The 17137-nt window shown below is 40.8% G+C and overlaps 2 non-coding genes and 1 pseudogene across 3 annotated transcripts; 2 read left to right on the forward strand and 1 right to left on the reverse strand.

The window, feature by feature from the left end:
• Positions 1–4499: 4499 nt before the first annotated feature.
• LOC145465160 (transmembrane prolyl 4-hydroxylase-like) lies at positions 4500–15223 on the forward strand (annotated as a pseudogene). Its single transcript, XR_014041527.1, has 11 exons — positions 4500–5706; positions 6765–6849; positions 7669–7800; positions 8237–8328; positions 9680–9741; positions 9944–9981; positions 10182–10350; positions 10543–10597; positions 11983–12101; positions 12525–12615; positions 14911–15223. The product of XR_014041527.1 is annotated as a transmembrane prolyl 4-hydroxylase-like (transcript).
• Trnae-cuc (transfer RNA glutamic acid (anticodon CUC)) lies at positions 10794–10865 on the reverse strand. Its single transcript has one exon. It is a non-coding gene; the product is annotated as a tRNA-Glu (tRNA).
• Positions 14295–14366, forward strand: Trnae-cuc (transfer RNA glutamic acid (anticodon CUC)). Its single transcript has one exon. It is a non-coding gene; the product is annotated as a tRNA-Glu (tRNA).
• Positions 15224–17137: the final 1914 nt, after the last annotated feature.

Raw genomic sequence — 17137 nt, forward strand, 5'->3', positions numbered from 1 at the left:
CGTGTTGCGGCATGATTGTTCCGAGCGCGACACCGTGGGTCAGATGAGGCTCCTCTGCGAATCCAAATAGTCGATCTATACTACATTCGGCAATGCCTCATAAGCCCTAGGCTACTGCTCGCACCATTACACTGCCGAAACCAGAAGACCAGGTATGGATTGTCACTACTACGCTGCGTTTAGTAGGGGTCAGTTTAGTGCAAAATTGCGAGGGTCACAGGCAAAGTGACCACCTTGCGAAATAGACGCCCAAGCTATCGCTTCAGACGCCAAATACTTAAGCACATATCTGATCAAGTCTCACCAAAAGGCCAGCATCCTGACAGACAGTAAGGCCTGCATGCACGCATACGAAAGGCTCACATGTCTATCTTCGATTCCTCTCCACCGTCGGTCGATATGAAACATCAGTCGGGTATTTTTCCGGGTCAGTAATCCTGCCTTCCAATCTCGCTAGCCGCAAAGTAGCACCTTGCTGTCATGCTGCCAGATCTGATCTTTGCCGCATAACCCAAGCCTCAACACTAAACCTAAACCTTACGCCCAACTTCAAATGTAGGGGTATAGCCGTCCTCTTGCCCCCCACCCGATACTGTCGGGGTATTGTTGGCTACAGACATCATTAATCGCTCCAGACAGTACAGCTCGCGCTTGTACTACGGGAGTCCGGCACTTCGCTGACACCCACAAGTCTGCCGGAGGACGAGCGCCATCACATTCTTGGTGAAGCTCTCATCTTCTTTCGCTTCAAATTGCGTTCTCTTGACGGACCCCTGCGTTGAGATACAACATTCACCAACCACCAAATTTTCCTACAGGACAAAGAAATCATCTTACGTCCGCATGAGCAACGCCTGGCCAATCACCCGCACATTGAGAAGTCCAAGGCACCAGTTGCAAAGTTAGAGTCGTCCAGGAGGTAAAAATCTATGTTAATGATCTCACATACACTGTGACCAGAACAACACCCAAGCCCGTGACCGCGTCCTAGTTGTGGCATTATCAAGTTTTTTTTTGCAAGATTAGAACATTTGGAAGACATGATTAACCATCCCAGTTATACACACCACTTGAGTAGCCTGGTTTTTTTGTTTTGTTTTTTTTTGTTTTTGTTGTTTTTGTTGTTTTTGTTGTTTTTCTTTTCAGGCTTTATTTCAAAACTGCTTAAGTTAATTTTCTCCATAACTGCGATGAACAATCATGTCTTCATATCTTTCTCCGAAGAAAGTTTAATTTGTTCGCTTCCAATTCCGTAGTACATCCTACAAAGTGGAGACAACTGTCACCAACGCGCTTCAAATACAAATGCAGATTGATCAGGCGTTGAAACTCACCTCAGCAATCGTTACATACCCTGACTTCTCGAGCCATACCAAGCGTAAAATATACACGAGGAATTTAACCCAGGAAGTTCCGTGCAATGATGAACTTACCTCTAGCAACAAGGACCCGTCCACCTCTCGAGCCATCCCTGATCAGTAAGGAGATTCCTGTGTCGCTGATATTAGTGACCCTGATACATCTCGTCCTTCTCGCACATCTTTACGGATACGTCACCGCCCAGTTTGCTTTGATGACTCTGCTATAGTCGCTTCTGTTAGTGGTCGAAACGTCCCTTGATATTTTGTCCCAATCACTTTAGAACTTTAAGGAACGAGAGAAAGGAAGGAACACCAGAGCTGGCCAGGTGTACTTCTGCTGCATGAGTACGTAATTCGTTCCTTTTAGCTTCCCTCGTGTTTTGTACTCGCGTTTCTGAAGTCTCGCTTATTAGAGTTCGTTAGGTTGTGTTACGGACCGTGTTGTCGATCTATCGATCTTCTGTTTACTGGCACTTTTAATATTAGAGGACCGACTTGAAATTGAAATTGTTAGTGCTCTTTATTGGTTTACTTAGTGCAAATCCTGACTCTATTTTGGTCTAAAAAAGTAAAATCTCACGTGGTCTTATTTTAGAATTATGTACTCTCAATGCCGCGGTCCGGGCTCATTCCTTGCAGATTCATATGCATAATTCAAGAGTACATGATGTTAGATGGGACGATTACGTACGACTATCACATGTAAGGTAACTGAGAAAGGTCTTGTGTTCTATTTACAGGCCTACCGTGATCTTCATATGACAATCATTATGTTTGTTATACTTTTTTGCGCAGGTGGCGTGGGACAAAAATCTTTGTCACAGGTTTTGAAACAGGTTAGATTAATGTGGTTGTAATAGCTTTTCAAAGGAAACGAATTATGACTCCAACAAGAACATGTACAAGACCATCCTATAATGTGGATCGCATTATAGGAGTTTAATTTTCCAGCAGTATATAATAGGGTTTGATTGAGGAGTTTATTAACACCACCGTTGTAGCGTGTTCGTAAGCCATTCTTACTGGGCGCGTGGGACCATTGATGGCTTCAATAACCATAGCTACTAAGAACGGGAGATAAAAAACCAGCAGCAAACCGTAAGCGTAGAGAACTGTTACGGCTGATTTTTTACATTTAAGTACGGTAACAGTGCTGTTTTGTAAGTTAATCATTGTTTGGCTTTGTGCGTTTATTTGGCATTGATGCTTAAGAGTTATTTGGAATATTTTACTTGTGCAAAACGCAATAATTAGAAGGGTCGACCCTGCTAAGATACCTGGAAGAATTACCCATTTGTCAAACCAAAACTTTACGATGGTTCCAGCAGAGCAAACGATCCAAACCCCTACTATAACCATTACGACCCATGGCACTGTGATCAGGCTGCTGTACCGCAGATGCAGGGTTAAAGCGAGGAGTCGATCGATGCAGATTAAGAAAGAAACTCCAGAAGTTATCCATCCGCAAAAGAACTGAACCATCCTCAGTTTACAATACGGGCTGAAATGATCTAGAAGCTTCGCTACTTTGTAAGCAACGAAGCATGGCTGAACGACCATTCCAACAAGCAGATCTGAAGCTGCCAAACAAAACAGCAGCGTAAAAGATGGCGACTGAAGTTCTCGTGTTTTGCAAATTACAAGCATGACGATGCCATCTTCCAGTATTGCGGTCGGCGCGAACAGTGTAGTAACAACACACGACAAGATGCTTGCTGTAACATCATGTCTCTGTTCCCAATAAACTTTAAGGAAAAAGCATTCGAAGTTTGTTGAGTTCATCTGGAAGCCAAAGTTCCGGATAACGACCGATACTGATTCACGATGTCCAGAGAAAAAGTGAAACTAATGTGATAAATAAAAGGGAAATCGCACTGGTTCATGCATTAAGTTTTAAATTGCGTGTTCATCTATTATAAATAAGTGAACTATGTCGGTAGAAAAGACAAATCGAGCCAATTTTAATTGTCAAAATTTAAGGCATCACTTTTCTATGGTGCTTATTGTGCTTTAGATATATTATTCGCTAGTAACAACAAAACACCCGATATTTGTTGTTATTCCTTTATTATTATTATTATTATTATTATTATTATTTATGTACGATCAAATCAAAATAGAGCTGAGGGTCGTAGAAGAACGTATGCAAAACTAACATGTTTATTTTAAAGATTATTTATGCCTTGTGAAGAAAAGCTTGCCCTGAAGCATATGGCCGGCCATTCAAGTGTTTTAAGCCGCGCATTTTGGAATTACATGTGCCTGATATTAACACATACCTTCGAGTCCTTCGTTGATAAACATTTCTCTAAAAGCCAGCTGCACTGCAACATTCATTGCGATTGATCTGGCCATGTTAACCTCGCATCTGGCGAATTTTCTTTGGCTCTATATGTACCTTTTGTTTGTATTTTTACATGAATGCTCTCCGCTCACTTTTTATGGTTGAGTGACAATGATTGGCATGACTTGTAAATAGCCAATCAAAATCACTCCCAAAAAGCAATTCTCGCGGCGGGATCGCGTTGAGCGCAGGCGTGGTACGAAGCATCTTCCTTTCAATAAGCAAATATTGGATTTAAAAGGAAATGAAAAAGGGATTGTAATCTTTTTCTTCTTCGTCGTCGTCGTCTTCTTCTTCTTCTTCTTCTTTTCATTTATTCATGACCATGGCCATTTCTGCTCAATACAACAAAGGACAAATTCAGAAGATGGTAAAAATTTTGAATTCAATTAAATGTACCCGCCCACTCATTTCTACATATACCTTATTTTAACTTACGTAAACTTCATTTAAAAAAAAAAATGGAATTGGAAGCGGCAAATTTTGGCGAGCCTGCTTAAAGAAATTGAATTTCGCGATGCTTTTCAAATATTGATCCCAATCAACAAACAAATAGTCTCAGAATCATACCCACAGATAATTTATTTTAGTCTTTTTGGACAAACCTATTTTACAATGATATTGGACGAAATGAAATGCTGGCGTACTCGTTTCCGACGAAGCGCAACGTCTTACTTCAAAGGTAAACATTTACGTTATGAATTTTGCATTTCGTATAATTGCGAGGAATATATCGCTCGAGAGAAACAACGCGCAGTATAAAAACGCTACATAATTATCTAAGGTGACGTTGAGATATAAAGGGTTTTACGCCGGGGGATTTAACTTTGTGTCGTTAATTTTTGGCATAACCTTTTTTACAAGTGAATATATGAAAGATCATGATATATTTGAACTGCTGCCCAAAAAGATATGAAGACATGATTGATTGACAACTTAAGCAGCTGTGAAATTAAAGCTTGAAAAACATTCCGGCTTGAACGGGATTCGAACCAGCCCATGACCTCTGCGATACCGGTGCAGTGCTCTGCCAAGTGAGCTATCAAGCCAACTGGGAGCTGGTCACTTTGTGAGTTCTTTAATAATATACCCGTAGATGATATTTGAACTGCGGAGAAAGATATGAGGACAAGATGGTCATCGCAGTTAAGTTCATAACTTTTTTTCGCGGGCCTTTAATTTCGTAATCGTTTTGCTATCGTGGAAATGGAAATAAGATATGCAACAATCACAAAGATCAAACAAGTTTATCTTACTGTTACGTCGCTGTGTTCAATCTTTTTCCTAGAAGTCAACTACCAATATATCCATCTGCACTGTACTATCGGACACAACTGGGCTGCATAAAATGAGCAACACTGTTATTTCGGGGAAAAGACAGGAAGCAACGTTAACGGAAGATAAAATTTCCGGGAATCGTGTGATGGTAAAATTACTGGGACCGAGAGATACAAAAGATAATACTGAGTAATAATAGAAAAAAAAAAACAAACGGGAAAAGCCTCAAGAAATATTCTCTTCAGTTTGAAACCTGGTGCAAGAACTCAACACTCCTCTGACCCTCACATTTCTGGCAGTTTGATTTAACGCTGGGTATTTATTAAGAATGCGATTTCTCGAACTGCGGTTGCTGATCATAAATCAATAAAGCCACCATGAAAATGTTCACCGGCAGCAAAATTGCTAGACTCGATAAATAATTAATTCTGATCTCTGTAGAAGCTGTTTTTTCTTTCTTTCTTTTTTTTAATTATGGCTCTCACATAGAAAGTTGCTTCTTATGGAGTGAAAATGAGACTTCTAGATCTTACCTCACTCCTTTTCGTTTTGATTTTAAAGCCATGGAATTGTACCACTGGTCGTCACGGTAGTACTTCCAAGAAATTTATAAAGCCATGCTTTGATGGAGACGAAATTGAAAACACGTGCTCAGAGCCAAGCGATTCCTGCCACGAGAAGCTAGGAACGGAGTTTAAGCTCGTCCGTTTGGAGGGATTTAAGGTAAGATGCAACTGTCAAAACTAAATGTACAGCCGAAACTGGAACTGCGTTATCGACCAATTCCATTTAAACCGGCTACCGACTGTTCCTTCGGTGTAATTTTCAAATCGTTAGAAATTTGTAAACAATAGAAAGCGGCCGTTATTATTATTAGAAGCTTGCTGGTGGCTCAAGAGACTCAGTGGAGTTGTTATTTTCCCTTCTTTTATTTTGTATATTTTTCGTAGCTTGCGTAGTACGTCCGCCCGCTCCGCCTCTCTCCGATTTTTTTGAGCGGAAGAGGCGGATGTACACAGACTAACTTTTCACGGCATTTATTGATTTCAAACTTTTCTTTTTCAGGGTCTTACAACCACAATTACCCGCAAAAACCCGCGTAAAAAGAACACACAAACAGTGGGACGAATACACTAGTTCTCTTAAGCCTGGTTCTCACATCCCGCCGATCTGCCTGCAACGAAGTCGCCGGTTGCAACTGATAACGTTCGTTGATCTGTCCCAGTGGGTCCGTCGGAGCATCTGGGATGAATCGCCGATGTGCTCAAATTTGCACGAAGTGCAAACCGAATTGCGCAATTTTTAACCATTTTACCTTTAAATATGGATCGAATCTTCTTACTGAAGTACGTTGCGTCCGCGGATGATATAATGTTCACATAAAATATTTTCATCGCCGACAACCGCCGGCTTGACTGTGAAGTTGAATTCAGCTCAACTTCGCAGGCAAGCCGGCGATCAATGTCTGGGATAGATTGTGATTCGGCGTCACGGTGTCCCAAGCCCAGGTATGTCGGCGGCATATGAGAACCAGACGTAATGTTTCCTTTTTTATCGAAACAAGCTGACCGTTTTTGCGCAACATCGATTGACCTGAGCTGGCATTGAAACGTAATGAAAGCTTTTTCTATCTTCAACAATTCAGTCAATCTTGATCATTCATCTTGCTGTGCAAGGCGAACGTACGGCTTGTATGGGCTAAGATACTTAGTCATAATTAACACTATTTATTCAAAATAATTTATTACTTGCAGTATTTTTAATCCCAACGTTCTGCTCAGACAGGTCACGTGCAGTGGATGGAGGTCGGTGACGGAAAGAAGAAAGTCAAGCTCATAACACGAGCGATGAAACCTTTAATACTCGGTATGGCATGCATTTGTTTTATTTTTCATTGCTCTGTATGTCGTCTTTTATATTGTAGCATTGCTATGAACGTAGCTCTGCTGTTTTGGAAACGTCTTCATGTCAGCTATATGAATCTATCCAGCTTAAATCCATCGGAAACTTTAAATACGGTGTTCATTTTAACCATCCACCCTCTACGAATCTACAGCAAAGTATTTGTTCTAGTCGACTAACGCTGAGTGGAATTACAACAAACGTGCATCTCTTTTTTTCTGATTCTGAGTGCTTTGACGTTTTAACTAATATGGCTCGAACCAAATTAGCTGTTATTTGAAGCGTATATAAATGTAGTAGGAAAAATAAATCTAATAAGACTAGTCTTTTGATGATTTTGTTCAATTTTGGTATATTGAATAAATGGGAGTTAGTTCTTTCGGAATGATTCAGAATGTTTGAACCAGCACCTCCCATAAGAGGGTCTCTTGACGACATGTAAAGTGTCGTAGAGTGGAGAGTTGTCCCTAAAAGACAGATTAAAAAAGAGGGGTTTGTGTGGCGACCACGACCAAGTGTCTGACAACCTCATTTCCAGAGTCTCTCCTCTTCTGGCTGTCTCCTCTCTCTCTCCGGGAGGGTGGGAAGATAAGAGACCCTGGGAACCAGGTTGAAGGAACTCGATCATCTATCCGCGCAACGTTTCCGTTAACGGTGGTTCAACTGTCTTCGAGCTGCTGTGATCATGGGTTAGAGACTTTCTCATTCTATATTTGTCACTGCGGCGCTTTGAATTCCGTTAGAAATCTCCTTCATGCTTTTTTACTGTTACTTAAATTTAAGAAATTCCTGAGTTCTTATCAGATGAGGAGTGTGATCACATCATCTCACTAGCTAAAGAAAGCGGACTTCAAACAAGTACGTCAGGTTTTTTCAACTACGAGGCAGACTTAGATGCGGTCTTGGCGATAGCCGGTGAGGATGCGTTAAAATTTTAACTTTTTTTGCACCTTGTCGTTTGCTTTATTGATATTCCACTGAACTGATTAGTAATTGCATTCAGCTGAAAGACGTGCGATACAAGGGGTCTTTTCCACTGCCGCTTCCTATTCAGTCATCACTGAAAGAGCGGGAAACCACTGGCGCTTTCCCTTAAGTCATCACTGAAAGAGCGGGAAACAGGGAACACGGGATTTCCTGACTAAAATTACGATCGATTTCCAGTTTAAAATCAAGATCGAACAACAGACCATCATTTCCACCCAACTTCGCACAAACCCGCTGGAAGTGGAGCAAGAGGGCGAGGCGCTATTGCAAGTCAGTCAGTCAATTATTCATTCATTAGGTGACAGCAGGCTCCTGGTGACAGTCATGTTCAGTCCAAACAGTAACTAAGCAAAACTTTTTTCAGACAGAAATTGGACCCTCCCACAAGAGACATCATTCGCTGGAAACTTTGACGCTTGGGATGACAATAGGGATGGCTTTATCAATGTTCAAGAGGTATCTTTTAACATGACAAGTAGGCGTGTTAAAGAGTTTTCAGTGAGAAATATCATCATTAAACTAAAAGATTACATGTTCCAGCTCTCATCAGATTGATTTCATTCTAGATACTAGTTCTGTGCACGTAAAGAACAGAACTGACCTTCTAGGCTTTTTGATGTATTTTGTTTGGAACATGAACAAAAAAGAAAAAAAAAACATACGGTTTCAACGTAACCGAGCACTATTTTTCATTATTTTCTTTTGACATGTTATCATGATCAAGTCCCAGCGAAATGGCTTTGAAATGTTCGCATGAGTAATCATCACGAAAAACAGTATTAATAATTTCAATTTTAATATATAATTCAAACAGGGCCGTAGCCAGAAAAAAACATTATTATATGGCTGTCTCACAAGGACTGGGAACTACCGAATTCCCGAATTTGATTGGCTGAAATCGATATTGACCACGGTCTAGATTTTCCCATCTAGACCGGCATCTGTAGACCGGTTTCATTTTGCGTTGAAAAAGTAGCAAACTAAAATACAAAAATGTTCAACATTTTCTTTTATTTTCTTCTCAATCATTTATGGAAGTGCCAAAAAGCCTGATGACAAAAAAAGAAGAAAAGAGGACGAGCAAATTTCGGCAGGTTTAAGTTAAGCTCATCGCCGTTCGCTAGCAAAATGTCAGCAAACCAGTTAGCTTAAACGAATTAAAGTTTTCTTCTTTGCCATATAATAAACATCTTATTAACCGAGCTAAGTCGGTCTGTATGGGAGAATCTTGACCTCGGTAGTGTGTACAGACCTCACTGCGTTCGGTCTGTACTCACGACCTCGGTCAAGGTTCTCCCATACAGACCGCCTGCTCCGTTAATAAGAGCTAAATAATGACTGAGGCAATATCCTTGGGTTAATTATCTTCCTTGGTATTAAGACTGTTTATGATGGCAAAAACAACAAAAACGACAAAAACAAAAACAAAAACAAAAAAAACAAAGAAAAAAAACACTGACTGAGGCAGGTGCCTCTGTTTGCTTGTTACTAGCTACGGACCTGTCCAAATAGGCCACGTTCGGGATATCAACATTTTAACATGGCTCCGAGGCTTCCGGGTCAAAATTGTAAGCTTTTAAAGTTTCTTTTGTCCCTCAGTTCCCAAAAGAGACTTGAATAGAAAGGAACCAACACCAACTATACGAGTTTGTGCTGAAAGCCTCAGAGCCACGTTAGAATATTGATATATCGAACGTGGCCTATTGAAAACCCATGCCATAAACTTAATTTAAGATTTGACTTATCTTAAAAGTTAGGTCTAAACTGACCAAATAAACTTGCTGACGTCTTTTATTAATTGTGGAAGGTGAAGACGTTTGCTGGGAAACACAAGCAGCTCCATCTGGATGAGGATGATCTGCACGACATGTAAGGCAAATGGATCAGTCTTTCCACTTTGTAATCAACTTCGTAACATTTCTGGATTTGTAATTAAGCGTTATTTTCCAAATTAATCGACCATTTTTTTCTTCTTTTTAATTTTGTTTTGAAAAATGTAGCCAGTAAGTATAAAGCGCATTAATGTTCCTAATATTATAAGAGATGTTTTCGTTTTCGGTCTACTTTGTAGGTTTGAACGCCTACAGGTTAATAATGAACTCACAAAAGGTAAGTACATATCACGGTCGATTGTATTAATTTTATAATGTATACTCAAACATCCCAATTGGGCTATAGAAAATAGGGGTATATCGATCTGATTAGCTAAGCAAACTTTCTCTTCTTTTCCTTTCTTTTTATGTCAACTGACTACCTGGCTGCCTGTAGGTGAATAGTTATCAGAAAAACAACTTTTATTTTCATTTCAGAAAGATTAACAATGCAGTCATTTAACAATTTGAATATTAAGAAGATTCTTCGGTACATGGATTTCTTGAAAAACAATAGTCCACGCCACAGATTTCGTTTTAGTCAACAGGCCTGGCTACCACAAGACAAAACCGCTGACCCTGTTTTGAGACGTCTCCAAGAAAGCTTATTTCTCCCAAATAATAATAATAATAAATATAATAATAATAAAGTAACTAGAGCGCGATGTCCCGTAGATAAGCGCGGCTGCCATAATTTGCAACAACGTTTTTCCAGCTTGCAACTGACTGCGAGACAAGTTGCAGATCAGAAAATGGCGCATGTTATATTGCGACTTAAAACCAAACTGTTTTGTTTTACAGGATCATAAACCAAGCTGCCGAGAAAAATAGTTCAGGGTGGAGAACCAATGCAGGTCAAAGACTTAATTTAGTAATGCGCACGCACTTGCTATACACGTACCCGTAAATGTGATGTGTTGACTTCGTGCAAAGGACACGCAATGCCTTAATGCATAAATCTGCGAGAGAACAAATTATCGAAGCCATAATTTTCAGAGTAAAAGAAAATGAAGACGACAGTAGATGTTAATTTAAAAGTTTAGTAATCGCTTCCCACGCCGGGAATCGAACCCGGGCCGCGGCGGTGAGAGCGCCGAATCTTAACCACTAGACCACGTGGGATTGCTCGTTGGAGTTAACAATAATTTAAGGTCCATCTTGTTTAGAGCAGATATTGCGATCCACGGGATAGGACGTGTACACGGCAAAACATTAAAGAAAGGAGAAGAAAAAAAAACATTTTCGAGAAACACTTTTTCATTTTCATCAAATTAGCTGATTTTTGGTTATTTTGTTTGTTGGGGGTTTTTGAGGGTTGTTACGGCAGCATGTCTCTCTTTAGTTGTAATTTGATTTAAATGTTTGCAATCTGTAGAACTTTTTTTTTCACTGAATTTTCGGTGTCATCTGTCCAACTTCATCAGAGTGTAAAGTGGATGTTTCTTATAACGTAGCTTACATCTATTTTTCACCCTGATGAAGGTGCACAGATGCAACCAAAAATTCATTGAATAAAAACCTACAGATCAGATATATTTAGGTCGTATAATCAGTGTCCACCAATCGCAACAATCGAACTATCTTTAGTTGTACATAAGTTTAGGTAATTAAACCGTTAAAATTGATTTGGAAGGACCCTTCAAGAAAAGAAAAAAAGAGACCACGTGGGAATCCTATCTTAACCAGGTTTCCGCCTTAGAGCCAATCAACAGTTACGAAAATTTCAAATGTATGATTGACAGGTCTAGTTACTGAAAAAAAATTGACACATTTTGTAGGCACAAAACGGCTTTGATGCACTGGCAAGGCGCAAACATTATAAAAATGTTGCACTATAAAAGACTATTGACACGTATAATAAGCACTCGACGCCTATGTTAAGTTCCCCTCGCCTTCGCCTCGGGGAACATTAAGGTCGAGGGAAAACAAAACTCACTGTTTGCCGTGGGGCTAGCCATTAAGTGTTTTGTCAGTTATACCTCCCAACTCAAATATAGGAAAAACTGCGAAACAATTCTTTGCTTGAAGCCTGGAGGCATAACAAATTTGCCTCGGTTTCAAGGTGCATGACCTAATCACGTGCGAGTCGAAAATTTAAATCATTGTCTCCCTAGGGAATTAGTGAGTTTTGCTCCCCTTAGGTTATCAGTGAGTTTTGACCCACGACACGTGACACGTTCTCCACCTATCGGAAAACGTATTTGAGTTGGGAGGTATAACAACGGACGATGTTTTCTAGGTTGTTAGGTACGAAAAGTTCGGCAATTTCCATGCTCACATGGATTCCACTATCAGAGACCCTAATGTTCCTTGCTGTCATCAGAATTATCTCAGAGGATCCGACTGCAGAGTCTGCAGGTTGGTTATTTATTAAAGCCACGCGTAGTCCCCATATTACAAAAAGGCATAAATTACTGCACTTACGGCACCAAAGACAAGGGACATGCTTCAGTAGTCATTTCTTTATGACTACGGAACCATTTTCAAACCGGGCACTGTCCAGTAGCATTTCGTGTTAATTTAGTTCCAGACATAGTAGCAAAATTCGTCAGCTTTTACTAAAATATTGAAAAAGCTGTAAACAGTTTTAAAGTCAAAAACTACATCTTGAAGAGAAAAGAGAGTAGAAGTCTCCATATAAAAAGGGCGGTATGACCCATCACTTTTTGTCTCTTCATGTTTATGCTTTAACTTTCTCTATACATCTACCTTGATGCATTTGATAATGCTTTCATCTGTTTAATGTTCTCATCTAATTTCTTTTTCTATCTTTTTTTTCATATTTATTACAATCCCGTATTTCCTTAACGATGTAGAAGAAAGAGGGCAGACAGCCTTTTTGATGGCAGATAACATTACAATCACGGCAGAAGTAAGTAATTAACCCCAGTGAATTGTAATGAAACGAACTGAGCTTGCAAGTTTGCACATAGCCTGCGTAGCAAGCGTTTCCGTGGGGTTTGGAAGCAAAGAAAGACCGAGGAACGGGATTTTCGGTGTTTTGTCTGCGCGGAAAATGGGGCGAGAACCAAAAAAAAGAAAGACGGGGGTGGGAGAGGGGAAGGAAGAAAACGCTTGCAGACAAACCCCTGGATTTTGAAAACCTCCGTTCGCCAGCGAACGGAGCTCGTGATTGGCTGGGCTAGTCCAATATTATTGACATGTGTCGATCAAAGGTATTTAATGCCTTTGAGTGCCAGACAAAAGGGGAAGACGCGTTTGAAGCTTGGTTACAGAACGCTTTAACTTTTCTCGCTGAACGAGGATTTAGTCGTAAGCTTCGACAGTACCGTAGAAATCCTGTAGTGCAATGCCGACGCTTTGGTTTTTCGAAGCCTGCACATTATTGCAGAAGCAAGCGCGACACAATTTGCAGCTGTTCCTTTTATTTTAACATCACTTTCTTGAATGCCACTTGCGCCAAGGACAAGATAATAAACCACGGGACAGAAAATTCGCACTACTGCGTGGGAAAACCTAGTGATTTCGTCTGGCTTGTTACATGGCAACATAATGTCGTAGGTACTCTGACATTTCATTAGAAGCATTTTTGTTGACAGCATTTAGAATCTCTGGGTACAATTCTGAATGATTTGTTATGGTGTTAGCTGCGGCATGCCAGTTTTTGTCACATATTTGCCTTACCAAAAATTTGGTCGTCTCGTCGCGGGGAATTCTTACGAGGACATATTATAAACAACTTCCGCCTAGGGGAAGATTATCTTTATTCAGATACTGGTCAAGATTATCCTTATTTCCCCTCTCAGATGTTTGAAGCCTCTCCTGCCCAAATTCCAAAGTTTGCCGAGAAGACTTTCCCATGTTTGTTTTTGCTGCAGGCCCATGGTAACACTCGAACCGATTTGCGGATCTGGCGTTTCCAGCAAACGCTTCTTTACTGGAATTGCCTTTGTGGGAGTTGACTTGCTTATTTTACCTTGTATCGATTCCTGGACGAATGAATACAGTGATCCAAGATTTCGAATCATGCGAGCACAAGGATTACTAACGCGACTGGAATACTTCTCACATTTTAACTTTCTGGCATATTTGCGTTAAAACTTCACCCTTGTAGTTCTTCCTTTTAGACGGATTTAGTAGAAATATAGCTTGATCATAAATTACCAAATTTAATTCATCGAGATTTCTACGTTCCTATCGTGCGCTCGTTGTCTCAGACATATTTTGACAAGTAAAGTTTCTTTTGGTTCAAAGTTCACTTCCGCTACGGAAGGCCAAAGATTTTATTGGTTTATTTATGACAGTCGATGACAGCACAAAATCTCAGTGTGCGCACTCAGGCATGAAAGGCCAAGTGAGCGGTTTTCAAAATCCAGGGGTTTGTCTGCAAGCGTTTCCTTCCATCCTTCCCCTCCCCCTCCCCCCTCTTTTACTCGCTCCATTTTTCGCGCTGTAATTCTTTGCTCCCGAACCCCACAGAAACGCTTGCTACGCAGGCTAGTTTGCACACCAGTTAAATTACTGAGTTACTGATCAATGCAAGACGAGATGACCGACCAGTAACCAAAAGTCTTACCACAACAGTGCACATCCCTCGGGGTCTAATGGTTAGGATTCGGCGCTCTCACCGCCGCGGCCCGGGTTCGATTCCCGGCGTGGGAATTTGCTTTTTTCTGCTTTTCTGTTGGTTCAAAGCGTTAGTGAGTAGTAATTACGCTCAGGAGTTCACAGTAGTTGTTTAGTTGTCAAGATATTTACTGAGATTTGTTGGTTGGCGGCTTGGTCTAGAGACACACTGGTCCAATACAAGACAAATGGTCAAAACCGCAGCTGCAGCAAACTATGAAAACTAAACAACAACAATACACACGGTCACTACATATCAGTTTTATGTCCTGCACTATTTAATGGAGGAAAAAAACCTTGAAATTTCTTTGAATGGAAACTAATCATTTATTTGATTGGCAATAGAGCGTAACTTCATGTAGTGTCAAGTCAGTTGAGAGTTGGCTAAGTTATAGTAAAACAAGTAGTTAAAAGTTTGGCCCGATTATCAAATGTGATAAAAATCAACTTGAATGATAATCTTAAAACATCGTGTTGATCCATGAAATTCTGATCCCCTCGGAGGTGTTCTAACCTGGCCAGTTTGATGTTCACTTAGAGAACATAACGAAGTCTTTTTATTACTTTATAATATTTTTAGGAAATTGAAAGAACGGATGAGATCAATCTGAGTATGAATTGCCGTTCGGCCGATCTTATTCTGCCACCAAAGAAAGGCACCGCCATCATGTGGTATAACAACTTTATTGACCCCGACAGCGGTCTGCTTGGGTCCGTGGACCGTCGTACATTGCACGGCGGGTGTGACGTCATCAGAGGAGAGAAATGGATCGCTAACAATTGGCTGACGGCGCCTACCAAGCACTCAAGATACATTAAGAGCATGTTTGACACGGGATTCGATTGAAAATCTCAGTCCATTTAATTTACTAGTTAGTCTTTCCGTGATAACAAAGCAATTGATGCTGCTTGCAAAGATAATGAGAATAGTTGCTAGCTTGGGAGTTCAGACTGAACATATTCGGGACATTATCTGAAGGCTCACATTGACCAAAGCTATAGATACGAACAATCAAGCGAAGGCTACAATACTGACTTCAATATTCATCCGTTTTATAAACATTATCATGTTTTTTTTTTTTTGTAATAAATTCTGATAAAAGACACATGAAGGTCTCAATTTTAAATTAAGTTTCATTATGGCGTAACACGAGGTTAAAAAAGAAGGTAAAGGAATTTTAAATAGAAGGCCCCGCTGAGTCCTCTGGGCCGGGATCCTTCGTCTCTGATGATCTAAAAGTCTATCAATGTAATCAAGAGCAAGGGTACAGGAAATGAAAAGTCACATTTCTTCCTACTATGGATGTAACAATAAAAATGGATGTAATGACCTTTGCATTGTGTAAGCCAAAATAAGAGATGAATTTGGAAGACGCTGAGGCTACGGTCGACAATAAATAAATAATGGGAAGAACAGAACACAATCAGGAGCCTTCACTCTCTTTGGGTTGACCACATCGGTCACTCCGATCGAGGTGTCTCTCGAACTCTGACCAGGGTATAAAATGTATTCTGCCGGCATTATTTTCTAGTCCAAGTAGAGCATGTGTTCCACAACATGCGTTGAGTTGTGTTTTAGCTTTGTTCTGTATTAGTATTACTTTTTAGACGGTTGTTAGTGTTGTGATCACTGTATGGAAACTGTACGTATGGGTTGTCCTCCACGCGTCTATACTGAGCCAATATTAACTTGAAGTTGACAAAGGTAAACAACCTGTCGTAAAGAAATTGTGAAGCTGACTTCTCGAGCTTTAACCTTTCTCGTGAGAGCAATGTCAGCGAACAGTTCAAGACACAGGCGAAACTAAAGACATGCGAAATGAAAAACACTTGCCTATTTACCAGCGCGTATGGGCGCAATGTACATTAAATCGTATTGGCGCTATGATACGTCTGCGATTCCAAAAACAACTCAGTCCGCCCTATTAGAAGAAACTATATGGCAGCCAATGTTGTGAATAAAGACGATGAGTGCAGAAATGTGCCGTAAAATAAATTGTTTCTGAGATGCTGTAACTGTATATAATCTGCTGGACAAGTGAGCAATAGTGGAACTGGGAAACGGGTCTAAACAATCATCACTTGTTCTCGAGATTTTATTTGCATCGAGGAAGACCAAAACACTTTCCAAAATAAAGTGAAGATAAAAGCGAAACTGTTTGCTATAACTCTGCGCCTGCGCACCTGTGTAAAGGGTGCCAGTTGTATGATGTTCGGATGGCTGAATCGACGTTTGGAACGTCTCAGTCTTCCTTGTCTTCTCGTGTGTCGTGTTCTGTGGCTGAATCGCCGTCTGGTCTTGCTACTATTGGTGTTCCAATAAAGCGTCCGCGTCTTGAGTCTACTCCTGTTGCTGTTTTGCCCAAGAGCCGTACCTTGTCTATTCGTCTATACCTTTCTCGCCCGCGTTTTCCTCTTGTTAGTACTCTTCCTGCTTCGCCTGTCCAGTCAAGTTCCGTTGTTGCTCTGTTGAGTCCTGTTAGTACTGTTGCTGCTTCGCCTGTCCAGTCCAGTTCCGTTGTTGCTCCGTTGAGTCCTGTTAGTACTGTTGCTGCTTCGCCAGTCCAGTCCAGTTCCGTTACTGCTCCACTGAGTCCTGTTAGTACTGTTGCTGCTTCGCCTGTCCAGTCCAGTTCCGTTGCTCCGTTGAGTCCTATTAGTACTGTTGCTGCTTCGCCTGTCCAGTCCAGTTCCGTTACTGCTCCGTTGAGTCCTGCTAGTACTGTTGCTCCTTCGCCTGTCCAGTCCAGTTCCGTTACTGCTCCGTTGAGTCCTGCTAGTACTGTTGCTGCTTCGCCTTTCCAGTC

The sequence above is a fragment of the Orbicella franksi genome, chromosome 13, assembly GCF_964199315.1.
Source record: "Orbicella franksi chromosome 13, jaOrbFran1.1, whole genome shotgun sequence".
Lineage (NCBI taxonomy): Eukaryota > Metazoa > Cnidaria > Anthozoa > Scleractinia > Merulinidae > Orbicella > Orbicella franksi.